Source organism: Colletes gigas, unplaced genomic scaffold, assembly GCF_013123115.1.
Source record: "Colletes gigas isolate AHSC1104 unplaced genomic scaffold, ASM1312311v1 Colletes_gigas_Sc00020, whole genome shotgun sequence".
Lineage (NCBI taxonomy): Eukaryota > Metazoa > Arthropoda > Insecta > Hymenoptera > Colletidae > Colletes > Colletes gigas.
The window spans coordinates 2,733,511-2,748,468 of record NW_025106649.1 but is presented as its reverse complement, the minus strand read 5'-3'; the positions used below and the strand labels follow the sequence as shown (position 1 = coordinate 2,748,468).

Genomic DNA, 14,958 nt, shown 5'->3' with positions numbered 1-14,958 from the left:
CCTCGAATCGAACGGTGTTCGATTCTTTTAAAAATTTAGTTTCGGTTAGGTTTCTCGCATTTTGCTGTGCATCGTCGATAAAACTCGGTGTAATTCGACCGCGCGGTCTTCTCGGTGGCCGAAAGGGTGGTGGAATCGGGCGAACGGGGAAGCTGGGAGCTTCGAAGGGGGTGCCGAGCGCCTCCGATCCTCGTCCGAAGGTGCACGGTAACGTTTGACGAACGTGTACGAGAACGTCCGAAGCGGTGCCGAGTAGATAGATGACGCTTTATAACGGGACGACATGTCTGCGGGGTTCGACCTCCGCGAAACCGACACCGGAACTTGACTACAGCATTGTCGCTGGTCGGTTTGCATCATCTCTCGTTCACGCTCACCGCCTACGACAGCCAGTGTCAATAAACAGTGTTGTGACAACCAGTTTGAAAAAAGTAGCAGACAAATTGCGCGCACGATCTGTCTTTCATCCCCTCCCCTCCTCACTCTCTCCCTTCCTCTCACCCTCGCTCCCACCCCTTTCCTCGCTAGTTCTGTCGCTCTCTCTCTCTCTTTCATTTTCTCTCGTGCACTATTTCGAATACCATTTGTTTTTCTATCAACTGCGTGCGTGCGACACGCGAGCGTAGGCCACCACCGTGCACCAGTCTCGCCTTCTTCCCTTTCACCGTGACTATTTTTTTTTTTTTACTCTGTCTATGATTTTCCCAGTGTGCTGTCGAACGTACAATGGTGACGTGCGATCCCGTGAGCGCGAGATGAGTGCCGAGGAACGAGGAGGATCCACATAGGCTGTACCGAAGCGCGTGAGTGTATTTGCACACACAGGTCCGTGAACGGTACGGATCCTATGAGAAGTAATCGCATCGGAGGGGTGTGGTACGCGACAGAGCAGCCACCGACCAGTTTCAATCGTTTTCTCGTCTCCCTTTCCCGTCCGCTGGCCTCTTTACCCGCGAATCTATTTTATCGTCCGCGCGCGTGGTGTCTCTGTCCTCGTCTCATCGGCAGTGCCCGTCGTGCCCGTGTAAAATATGATTGGCGTAGAGGCGATAGCGGCGTCGTTGTCGTCGCGGTTGATGCCGGTGCTGCTGGCACTGGTAGTGGTTCTGGTGCTGCTGCCAATGGTGTAGCGCGGGTGTGCGCGCGCGGTGCTGTCTCGACAGCATACAGTGCAGACGGCAGCTTTAGACTTCGCGGAAGAAGGGCCGTGAGCTCGGCCGTGCTCCGATGGCCTGATATACACTACCGGGACGCGTATATGAAGCTACACTGCCCTGACCCGTCGAGTGAGTAGTAGTTAACGCATATTGATACGGCCTTCGAATAAAACTGAGGATCGATCTACGACCAAATTTCGCTTCCTCCTGCAACCCGTTCTCGCGATTTGCATTCCGTCACGTAACCCACCGTTAATTCGTCCTTGTCCGTGAGAATTCCGTGGATTTCGATGCGTGTTCCGTGTCAAGGATACCCTTTTCGCCCGTTATTTTTCTTTTACAACCCCCCCCCTCTCCCCCTCCCCCCACCCTCCTCCCTTTGGTAAATTCGAGCCGATTGATCACCGAACCGATTAAACGGAGAAAACGATAAGGAGAGAGGAACGAAGCGATTTTCGTCGTTCGCGACACTTCCGCGCGTTCGTTTCGTCGGATTTTTTTTCTTTCGTGAAAACGAATACGCTTTCGAGAGAGACAGGCGAGGATCCCATCACCGGGGAAATACGTACGGAAGAACCGCAATGAGTATCGACCATGTATTCCGACAACGAACGAAAGCTTCAAGAGTGCGAACCGGGTCACGTCGCAATTTCTTGACGTGCGTTTTCCAAAATTCCTGACGAGCCAGGAACGTATTTAGGACAGTGCTCGTGCAAAACGTTTCCTTACCGTTCGTTTCGACGATTTCCACAGAACTGACAGTGTATTTTTGTTGACTTTACGTGTATCGATATATACGTTTTATTTGATGTATCCACCTGTCATCCATAGCAATGCCAAAGTGGGAACGTTGAGAGTCGATCGTCCCAGAATGTTTTCGTTAATATATCTGTAAATGTTAGGGGTAGTTTATTGTCACTCTTAACATACATTTGGTATCGATATTGCTATAGTAACGTTCAACGAAAGTCGAACGAAACGAATGCACTTTCCTGTTATCGAGCTGCACCCTTCCGCAATTCTTCGTCGTTGACCGTTGTTTACAAAGTTCTTCGAGTAGCATATAATACCAGTGAGTGTGTATTAGCGGAATGAAACCGTTGTCAGATTCCGTGGAAGCGAAACTGACAATCGGAAAACGTCAATATTAATCCTCAAGAATTTTTTTTATATTGCTTCTTGTTCTTTTCACGAGTAAAAAAATGTCATTTTGTTTTTATTCTAGTATAATTTTGTCGAGTTGCTATCGATGCCAAGAGACGATATAACGAACAGACTTTGATTCGTTCTATTAAAATTTTCATAAATTTATATCCGTTTACCTTTCTGTTTATTTATTTACCATCGTCCAAAACGTAACAGTGAGAATATATCGTGGCCTACTTAGTCGCTTAGTTTACGATTGCGTTATAACGAGCATCCGCCAATACTGTCACAGATTTCTCCAGGATTTATGGATACCGAAATAGTATTTAAAGAAATTTTTCAAGCGCGATTCTGCAATTTGTCTGAAAGTAGAGTGAAACCTTATTATGTGTTGTGCGTCACAAGACTATAAATTGCACTTGAATATATTTTCTTGAACCGATAAATTGAAAAGTAATAATATAGCACGAAGAGAAATATTCCAACTTCCATTTTGTATATTTTATTCTGTTGATCGTTTATTCAAAGTATTTTATTTTGAACTCAGAATTTTAATAAGAAACATCCCTTGTTTTTTCTTCTCATTTATAACTTTATTTTGTAAAATGACAAGTGAAAACTGTCGATAATATTAGGAACAATATCAGATACTATCAATAATTTTGCATTGTAAGACATAAATATTAGAAAGTTGAAAACAAAATAAAATATTAACAATCGAACTTTAGCAAGAAGGCAGTACGATTTAGTCAATTGAAAAACGTATTGCGTATTTTCTGTTGATTTTTATAACAGACTTCACAATATATGTGCTTCGTGTGTCATTCAAATTTTAAATATCATATTTTTATATTTATATTTATATCTATTATAAAAGTTGGAATTATTTGATCATTTGTTTGGGGTCTTTCAACTTAATTATCCACGTGTTCTTTTATTTACTAATTGTTTGTTCAAGCTATTTCAACATCTTTTTGCCATTGAAACAAACTGAAAAATTATTGTTTTAATTCTTAATAAAACAAAATTTGTGAAGAAACTTTCATACGGCAATAAATAATAAAAAGGTACTTAAAAATTTACCAAAGTCGTATGCAAACGAATTAATCAATGTTTCAAATTTTCAATGTTTTCAATGTTTCAAAATTATTAAAAGTACTGAAAACAATAACGCTGCATTAAGGGAGGTTTCTTGTTTGGAGTTTTAGGGATGCTTCCTCAAACGTAAACAGAAAAAGGTATATTTTGAGAATTGTTTGCAAACCTAATCCAGACGCAAATAATATGAGATTTTAATATAAGGCTGTTTTTTTTTTTAATATTAAAAATACGGATACTGTTTATTTTCAAGAGTCGTTCAAATGTAGATTGCGAATAAAATATCATCCGGTGTTAAACATCTCGCCTCCACTTTATCGGAAATAATTCCAAGCTTTGTATTTAATAGAGATGTGGTAATGGTACTAAAATAAATATGATAAATTGAAAATTTTCAAATCGCGTCAATTGAAAAGCAAGCAATCGAATTTTACGTAGCAAAAAGGTACGTTTTAGTTGATTAAAAAAAGTATTGCATATTTTCTGTTGATTCTAATATCGAAAAATTTCAAGTTCGTATCTTAATTTTGGAAACACTATTTTTGTCGTCTCGAAAAACCATGGTTCCAGAAAATCACGATTCAAGTTTAAACTGGACATTTAGTGATCGTTATATTCTTTGTTCTCGATAAACTTTTGTAAACCGAATAAGTTGTTTAGAAGTAAGAACGTTCATTATTTAGTTCTTAGACAACAGATTCTCTTTGCTTCTTTTTTAACTGCTAATTTGTACCATTTCAAGACTAATATACTTTTATTTATTTAACGTCTATGTTTTTTGAATTAAATATCAATAAATACGAATTTTGCACTTCCAAACATGATATTGAGAATAATTTCGAGTATTTATAGTCAGCCATTTTTACGCGACGTAACAAGCCGTCTCCTTTTCCGTAAAATTCGAGTCTCGACAGTTTTCTGAAACTTTCTGGACAGCGTTTTATTTTCCGTCGCTTTTGCGAACGCTCGACCGCCTGTTCTTGAGTTATGGTTCTACAATTGGCAAATATTTCAGCCTGTGTTTCAACTACGACATCCATCGTTCGTATAATTTCCAGTCACGGAGTAAATTAGTTATTAAGTGTACAAGGAACTGGAACAGTCGCAATCTGAGCGATCGTTGCACCGTTAAATACAGCCTTCTCTGCAAATCGGTTACGTTATTATTTTGAGTATATCTTCCGAGGTATTGCACCGATAAATCTTCCGAAGACAGGTCTTTAAAGCGCGAAGCATTCTATGTTTTACTTGTTTGGAAAGGGGGAAAGTTCACGGTGGAAATTGACGAGGGCTGCGCCGGCTTTCGCACACGGTGCAATTTTCATCTAGACACGAATTTTAATTGTAGAACGAAGTATTTCACAACGAACGAATAACAATTTAATCGCTCGATCGTATAAATTGCTATACGTTGACCTTATTAGTCAGGGTTTTCCAATAACAGCGATAGAACTTTCAATCGCCATGTCCGCCATATTTGTTATTTACTTGTTCGGAGTCCCGTAACATTTGTATTCAGTGATGCTTTACAAGTCGTTATAGAGAGACACGGTTGCTCTACGCGTTGAAATTAGTCAAATTTATAAACTAAATTTAAAGAATTTCAAATTTTTCGAAACCACTGGTTCAACTTCTACCCGGCTTTCCCTCATAAAAACTCGGTTGAGTTAAAGATCCGGTGACTGTACTGGACGCGTCATATTTCTCAGGACTCTCTCCATTTCTTTTTGCAGTAAGAGTCTCTTTACCCAATTTAGACGAGTGCTTTGGATCTTGCTACGTAACAAAGCGTCTACCTATTAATTCTGTTCGATTATTTGCTTACGGTGTTCCTTTTTTTTATCATATTTCCTATTTTTATCGGTTCTCCTGGCCCAACTGTTGAGAAGAATGCTCGTAGCATAACCGAGCCATGTTTGTCAGGGGGCACACACATTTTGGCAACATTCTTCCTTCTATAGCTCGAGAGACGTTCTTCGTTACGACCCAAATACCCGGAAACGGATTCATCGGTCCAAAGGACTCTGCTCTATTCCACAAGTGTCCATTTTTGGCGATTTTTTACACACTCCGAATGCATTTTACGATTTTTTGACAATTTAAACCAGCGGCTCTTACGATTAGTCGCAGAGATATTAGATTTATCCTACTATTATTAAATTTTAGTTTGCAAGTTTTTGCAAATATTTATTTCTACTTATACAGGGTGTTTGGCCACCTCTAGGAACAATTTTAATGGAAGATTCTAGAGGCCAAAATAAGACGAAAATCAAGAATACCAATTTGTTGATGGAGGCTTTGTTAAAAAGTTATTAACGTTTAAAGTTCCGCCCGTACTGAATTTTTTTCTTGAAAATGCACAAGATTTCGGGAATATGTCTATTCACCAAAAATGATTGTAATTGAACCCCACAACCGAAAATAATTTTTCCAAAACGATTTGAAATTTTTTTTCCGTCGAAAAATTCCACACTTTCTCGAATTTTTTTCTAGAAAGTTGGTAGGATTTCGGGGGTATGTCTATTCACCAAAAATGATTACAATTGACCCCCGCAATGGAAAATAATTTTTCCAGAACGATTTGAAATTTTTTTTTTCGTCGTTTCAGCACCTTGTCGATTGTTCTCAAAAATTCGTTTTTGATTTTTAATAAATTTGTATAACGTTGTACAGAAATTTTGTCTAATACTTTTTGGTAGACACCTATGAGCTCTACTTTAGAAAAAAATTTCATTGAAATATATTCACTATCATAGGAGTTATAGTCGTTTGAAAATTGGACCATTTTGATGTGGTTTTTCTCACTTTATGAGGTCAAGGAACAACTTTTTCAATATTGTTAGAATTTGAAACATTAAAATACTTCAATCCGTTCAGAAGTTATGACCTTTTAAAGATATGCACGAAATTATGGAGTGACATTTCTTGCCTGAAATTATATTTTCAGTACGGAATTTTTTTCTCGAAAATGGTTAGGATTTTGAAGGTATGTCTATTGACCAAAAATGATTATAATTGACCCCCGCAATCGAAAATAATTTTTCCAGAGTGCTTTGAAACTTTTCAATTCCGTCGAAAAATTTAGACAACTCTTCCTGTCGATTTTCCTTAAAAATTTGTTTTTCATTTTTAATAAATTTGTTGGACGCCCTACGGAAATGTTGTCTAATACTTTTTTCTATGTACCCACGAGCTCTACTTCAGAAAAAAGTTTCATTGAAATATATTCACTATCGTAGGAGTTACGGTCGTTTGAAAATTGGATCATTTTTATGGGATTTTTCTCAGTTTACGGGTTTAAAGAACAACTTTTCGAATAGTCTTGGAATTTGCACATTATTCTTCACCTAAATACGCGTTGTTTGCCGTTTGAAACATTAAAATCCTCCAATCCGTTCAGGAGTTATGATGTTTTAAAGATACGAATGAAATTTCTGGCTTTAGATTAGATTTTTGGGAAGGAATTTTTTTCTCGAAAGTGCGTAGGATTTTGGGGATATGTGTATTTACCAAAAATGATTGTAATTAACCCCGGCAATCGAAAATAATTTTTCCAGAACGATTTGAAACTTTTGAATTTAATTGTTAATAACTTTTTAACGAAGCCTTCATCAACAAATTGGTATTCTTGATTTTCGTCTTATTTTGTCCTCTAGAATCCCCCATTAAAATTTTTCCCAGAGGTGACTAAACACCCTATATGTATACATGAAATTCAAAACCAAGATAAGATTCTTTTTTCAAAAGTTCCTTGTTTTAATTTTATTTGAACCGGAGCGTGTGTTTACTTATTGAACGATCCTCCTAGTTCTGAATATTCAGGAATTATTCTGTTCATTAAGATAATTCTTCTAAACATTGTCAAAATATTACTGAAAAATAATTTTTCTCGAATAACTTTTCACAAAATAAATGGAAATCTAATGGCCAACTAATAGTAATGTTTTTTTACCGTTAAAGGTACTGCAGATTCTACTGAATTCGAACTATAGCTGAAGTATAATTTAGGCAAATTTACTCTGTCGTGATAGGAGCTATAAACGTAATAATTTTTCATACAGTAATTCATACAATTATCATGATACGACTAGTTTGAACGATAACTGGAAAATGTGTGGGGTTTGTACAACCACCCATACACGACGCAAGCGTGTTTGATAACAGTCCGACCCTATTATATAACTATCGTTGCAATAGAACGTACGACTTATCGTACAATAAATCGTTAGGTCTATGGCCTTTACGTATACGACGCCACGGAAAAATAGATCTCGTCATTATGAGATTAGTTAATAAAGCGAAATAAAAAATTATTTGTCTTTGAAAAAAAATAAAAATATCTATGAAGATTTATGAACATATTCTTACACCAACCAAATAAAATTTAACGTTCTAACACTTTTATGTTTCGTTCGTGTAATTAGAATCCATTAACGAATTCATAAAACCTACGTTTAAAAGTTAGTCAAGGAATAAATCTAAAATTTTTAAACGTTAGTCTCGAATAAAATTCGTTCAATTCTAAATGTCGTTTTTACAAACTAAAAAGTGGCACAAGATACATTTTTAAATACTTTCAATAATCTACGTCCCCCTGGGGGTCAATTTTATTTTAATGAAAAATTGTAGTTTGAAAATTAAACTTCGTGACCCAAAAAATTCTCTGATTTACTATTTTGGTGAACGAGAAAAGATGAAGTATGGCGCTATTTTTTATTACTTTTTTTCACGATTTGTGCTGCCATAATAGTATCGTGGCAACTCGATGTGCGTTTCATGGCACAATAAATCGTTAGTCTGTGGCCCCTATAAAAAAAAGTGCAGAAAAATCGATGCACCTACAGTCACGTAATGTGAGAAATCCCTCTTGGGGGTTGTGTCTCATAGCAATCGAATATACTGCTTGCTGATTTATACCGAAATCGAAGGTTTTTAATATCGAGTTTTCTTTATAAAACTGGCGGCTATTTTTCTACGGAATTTTTCAATAACCTATCTCATGAAATAAATGCAATTTTTATAAGTATCTATGATTTTTCCTGTGGTCGTGAGAAAATACTGGCTGTCCCAGGGCAGGTAATACAATCCACCAATAAGAGGTGATTTTATATAGAAAGATATATTGAAAGTGTAGAATAAAATTTGTTCGTACAATGTTTCGATTTCGAGAAAATCGATTTTAAAAATATTTTGGTCACGCGTGCAATAGAGTCCAACTTGGAGAACAGTATAAGTAGAAATAGTGAGTAATGAACAGACGCGTCAGCCAAATAGTATCCATTAGCACGCTTGTCCGTCTTTTCAACTTAAACTGTCTCGAAAACGAGGCGTTGTACGACAAATGTTTATTCTATGTTTTACGACAATAACCAACCCTTTCGTTTAAATTAAAAACATTCGTTTTTTTTTTTTATACAATGCAAACGTTGCAAAGGTTAATATCGAAAATATAACGTCACGAAATATGAAAGGTAAATATTACGATACGTAACACCAATGGCAGTTATTCTATTAATTTTATTTCGGGTCATAGCTATATGACCTATCGGGCAGGTCTATAGACCCGAGAACAGCAGAGTTAAATAAGTAAATCAATAGCGGACGTGTAATAAATGGTTATTATTATTCACATTTCTCGGAATGTATATCTTAACCAGACAGCGTGACACACGATGGAACAGTTCTCAAATACTGTTAACATTTTATTCTAGCTTTATAGAGAAGTATAAAGATATTTTACCGAGAGCAGTCTAGTTTAGCATTTTTTTTTAAAATCGATGACCTTTTTAGCGTTCCCTTACACCTTGGAGCCTTAAAAACATGTTCCCGAGAGATTTGACTAAAATTCGTATAAATAACGGAGCTATAAGAGTTTTACCGCGCACGTGTCAAGTGGCGAGGCACTTAAGACATCCCACCTGAATAACTCATTTATTTTTGGTGACAGAGAAAAATGCTTCAAACGAATCTTGCTTGGCTTCAAGAGGGACATAATCTGATATCAATAGCCTTTTTGCAGGCGGAGACGTGAAAGAGATACACGGATCTACTTCTTTATTTAAATATAATGGCGAATTCTAGGAACAACAGCGTTGAAGCACATCTATACTAAAACATTGGAATTATAATCGTTGAATAATCGTAACCTACAATGCATGTACTCACGTCCATTTAGATTTAATTTATCGTAAGTTTTCTACGATTATTTCTTCATTAATTTCAGAATTCTATTTAATAGTATACTTTTTCAAATTTCTAGCCAAAAAAATTCTAAATTTGCATTCTCCAGATCAGACTTCTTTCTCAAGATTGTTTGCCCAAGTATGATTAAAGCCAACAAATTCGGGTTGCAAAGAGTCTCTTCGATATTTTAATATTTCTCCAATTCTTTGCTCTTTTCTGAACTATCGATAAAATCAATCATAAATTTCCATCGCTAACGAAACAATTCAAATACACTGAATAATTTCGTACTAAAAAATGACTAAATAAATAGTAAACGTATTTTAGGGTAACTAAACGAATGATAAAAACAGATTTGCATAATTTTATTTTTAATAACTTCAACTACAAAATGAAGACAAATAACTAAGTATTAAAATTAGGCATTTGACCCTCCAGCTGTGGATTGTTTTCTGATTATTTATTCAAAACACCAAATTAAATTAATTTTTCATTGAAAATTGGCATCTTTTGGTAAAATAAAAATAATACAGATACCAATGTAAACAGGGTGTTCGGCCACCCCTAAGACGAGGTCAAAATAAGACGAAAATAAAGAATATCAGTTTCTTTACTGAGGCCTCGTTAAAAAGTTATTAACAATTAAATTCAAAAATTTCAAATCGTTCTGGAAAAATTATTTTCGGTTGCGGGGGTCAATTACAATCATTTTTGGTGAATACACATACCTCTGAAATTCTATCCATTTTCGAGAAAAAAAATCGGGTAGGTGCTGAAATATTTAGACGGAAAAAAAATTTCAAATCGTTCTAAAAAAATTATTTTCGGTTGCGGGGGTCAATTACAATCATTTTTAGTCATTACACATGCCCCCGAAATCCTACGGACTTTCGAGAAAAAAATTCTTTATCGAAAATCTAATTAGGTGCCTAAATTTTTTGACGAAAAAGAAAAATTTCGAAATCGTTCTGAAAAAATTATTTTCGGTTGCGGGGGTCAATTACAATTATTCTTGGTGAATAGATATACTCTCGAAATCCTGCGCATTTTCGAGAAAAAAATTCAGTAGGGGTGGAACTTTAAACGTTAATAACTTTTTAACGAAGCCTCCATCAACAAATTAGTATTCTTGATTTTCGTCTTATTTTGGCATCTAGAATACCCCATTAAAATTTTTCCCAGGGGTGGCCGAATAACCTGTATACGAACGTATTTAGAAACCGCGTTGGTTTCGTTAATGGTTTTAGCTACCGATGTCATGCTTCATCCTAAGCTATTAAAGTATACTTTTGCCAATTTGACTTTGTGTATTAACATAAAATCCTATTCTTGGTGTTTCGTACTTTTCTCGTAATACAGAGGCCGAAAGTTGAAAGCCTACTTTGAATTGTACCAGACCGCAGGCACTCCGCGAGTGAGCAATTACACCCAGAAATGAAAGTCGCTTACAAAGTATTAAGTGATTCGTTGAAAGGAGAACATTCTAATTGCACAAGACCATTCGAAAATGGCGAAGACGAATGAAAAATCTCAACAATTTTAAATTAATGGCGACACCAGGACGAATTGTTTTGTTTCTGTTACATCTTCGAGTTTATCTAATTCGTTTAAATATTTTATTTCTAAAAAAGGAAACAGAAAATCAGCTTTAAGTGAGTTTTTTCTGAAAGGAGAATTTTTATGGGGGCAAAAGTATTAATTTAAAAATAAATAACAGGTTGCCAAATTTGTTTGCTTAACATTGTCCAATAGATTTTCAAAAATGATATGAGCCATTGGGGCTCATTTTTATGGGGTAGAAATCGTAATTTAAAAATAGATAACAGGTTGCCAAATTTTATTGCATAACATTGTCCAATAGGCTTTCAAAAATGATATGAGCCATTGGGGTTCAATTTTATCGGGCAGAAATAGCAATTTAAAAATAAATAACAGGTTACCAAATTTTATTACATCACATTGTCCAATAGATTTTCAAAAATTATATAAGCCATTGATAATTATATTCTAAGATGATAACAGCAGTGTTAATTTTCCAATTTTCCAATTTTCCAGAAAATTCCAATTTTATCACTTTTTATTGTTTATAACCGTTGTTATTATCGCGTTAGAGTGGATCGATGGATCGTATCGTTTTTTAAAACTTTCTGGGGAACGTGATAAAATTAGATTTGAGAATTTGCACCGATTTTGGGCTATTTTGATATCTAATTCGATTGGGCTGAACGTGGTACAAACATGATGGATTTCCCGCATATTATGCATCGGGTGTAAGAATTACCCTTGATGACATTTTTCCGAATCGGTGAATAGGACGCTAGGGGCCAATTTCCTGGCCAGCATGTTCGCCACACTTAACACTTCGATTATTTCCTTTGCGGAGCATTGAAGAATATTGCGTACAAAAATAGACCGACAACACCGAAAATATGATACAGAGGATTATTGCTGCGTGTAGCGGAACAAATCCAAAAAACGAACCTAAAAACACATAACGATTAGAATTACACATTTATGTTTTATTTTTTATATATTATATAGCCAGTGTATGCATATTTACTGTAAAAATAGTAAATAGTATGAAAATACGAACGTCTTAAAAAATGTATATCTATTTTTATATTTTTGATAATAAAAATACTTTTTAAACGCGATCTATAATAAAACAAAATTTGTGAAGAAACTTTCATACGACAATAAATAATAAAAAGGCACTTAAAAATTGAATTAATCAATGTTTCAAATTTTCTGATTTTGATTCTTCCGCGTCTTATGTTTTTCCAGTTACAAATCAAAAATTTGTAGATTTCAGCAGTTTTAACCCACTCTGTTTGAAACTCGAATAATTCCTTTTTACTTTGGTGACAAATTAAATGCAAAAATATGAATTATATTTTCAGTTTAATATTTACTGGACCATGTTGGGTAGCTTCACCCTAATGTGTCATGGAATAGCTACTCTTCCTTGACAAGTTTCGTGATGTGTTCCTTTAAAAATATTTATAAAAAGGTTTTGCATATGTCTGTCAGAATACCGCGATCTCCGGAGGGTTAATTCACGCCATCTGACGTTCGCCTGCCGGCAGTAGTATAAGTCCCTCACTTCTGCGCCTTTTACGCGTATTTTCAGCATTTAATAACTAGGCCACAGACCCAGAAACGTAATATCGTCATTCTTGATTTTCATCTTATTTTGGCATGTAGAATCGCTCCTTAAAGTTTTCAACACCTGTTGCCTAACAAACTGTACACAAGAAGCACCAGTATCTCTTGTAAAATAGATACACTAAGTAGTTAGTCATAAGTAAATATTTAAGACTAAAAACAGACACATAAACCGTTAATTAGATTATTACAAAGTACGTTTATCGAGCAACGAACTATCTTATCCATAAAAGTCTAATGTTCCTTGTCTGATCATATTAATTTAGTCTGTAATGGAACACACATTGATCTTTTGTGTAATAATAAAATAAGGAAAATATTAACTTTACTGAGGTAGAAATTATTTGATCAAATGTTTGATCGTAAAAGTGTTGATAGAACGATGTTTAAATGCGCATAGAGAAGGTAGGAAAATTGAAAATTGTTAAGTAAACAAAGATTCATTTGATTTATTTGCCCCAAGGAATCGTTGACGATTACTGTTAAGAGGTGTCTTTGTTTGGTTAATGAATGACATTTTACTTGGAAAATACATGCATTGTGCAAAGGAAGCACTGGAAACTGCATCCTTTTTAGCAGATTGTATATCCAACGATAGATTCTATACAATTATACGAGTATTAGTTTTAATAGGCATTTGCATCAACCTGGCAACAAAGGCATTTGTCGAGTCTGCTAACGAAAAGCCCATTCAAAGATTTAAGAAACGAACGTCCAATGCATTCAAAGAAGCAAGACATAATTATTGATTTAAGAAAAAAGCTGAGAATGTTGTTGCAGAATGTTTTTACGTATTATTTTTTAATCTTTAAAATTTTCTCGGTTTTAATAATCATGTTTTCTAACAAAAGCTACTAAGATTATGGAGAAAACTAAGACCTAAAAGAATTAAGTTTCTCTTTTTTTTTTACTTCCAAAATTGAATGACATTTCGGCCACCCCTGAAAAAAAATTTTAATGTGGGATTCTACAAGCCAAAATAAGACGAAAATCAAGAATACCAATTTGTTGATGGAGGCTTCGTTAAAAAGTTATTAACAATTAAATTCAAAAATTTCAAATCGTTCTGAAAAATTATTTTCGGTTGCGGGGGTCAATTATAATCATTTTTGGTGAATAGACATACCCCCGAAATCCTACCCACTTTCTAGACAAAAATTCGAGAAGTTTGAAATTTATTCGACGGAAAAAAAAATTTCAAATCGTTTTGGAAAAATTATTTTCGGTTGCGGGGGTCAAGTACAATCATTTTTCGTGAATAGACATATTCTCGAAATCCTGCTCATTTTCGAGAAAAAATTTCAGTACTGGCGAAACTTTAAACGTTAATAACTTTTTAACGAAGCCTTCATCAACAAATTGGTGTTCTTGATTTTCGTCTTATTTTGGCCTCTAGAATCTCCCATTAAAAGTTTTTTTTAAACTACTTCTGAGATACAAAGAACAAAACAGATGCTAGCATATTTATACAAATATAAATAATATCAATATCTCCTCACGTTTTCATTAAATGTTTTTATTATTTAAAAGTCGTAAATGTGAAATAACGATCGAATATAGAGATTTGTCAGATACGCGTGCAAATTGGATACGATTCTACTAGCGCGTCTGTCCATTACTCACTGTTTCTACTTAATAATGATCTCTATAAATTGGATTATATTGTACCAAAAAATTATCACAGTGAAATTTTTAAAAACAAAACCTCGTACGAAAAATGTTCATTTTACATTTTCACAACTAGTCTTTTTAAACTTGCACAGTCTACTTGTTGGACTTGAACACAGCCTCTTTAAAAATGTACTTTCCTTGCTTTTAAACTAGAAAGCTCATCAATAATTTTATCAGTCTCCACTTTATTAGGTTGCACGAAGAGCTGCACTCGGATACGATAATCGTGTTTTCTTTATTCATTTCGGTAATATTTCTATTTTTGGTCCTTCTACTCCGGGGCACTTTGACGCAGTCGTTTATACTTCCACGTGAAACTAATATCTAGCTTTTTCTGTACACGTGATTAAGTTTACGTTCAACTTCCGGAAGGTTTCGACGAGATTGAACTTGCAACTGTAAGAAATATATCTAAAATAACGTTAGTTCGATATCTTGGGAATTGTGAGACAGAAAAAACGTCATCATTTATATCACGATAATGGTTTACTTTTTAGGTACGGTTGCTTCCGAGATGTCAAGGTTGCCTCTAGTCGTT

The 14,958-nt window shown here is 35.1% G+C and overlaps 1 protein-coding gene across 2 annotated transcripts in view; it reads left to right on the top strand.

Annotated features, from left to right (window-relative positions):
* The first annotated feature begins 957 nt into the window (after positions 1 to 957).
* Positions 958 to 14,958, top strand: part of LOC122400767 — a 52,864-nt gene continuing 38,863 nt past the window's right edge. For both annotated transcript variants that reach the window (XM_043402400.1, XM_043402401.1), the window contains exon 1: positions 958 to 1,286. The gene's annotated coding sequence lies outside the window, so the exon portion shown is untranslated. The remainder of the gene's footprint in view (positions 1,287 to 14,958) is intronic.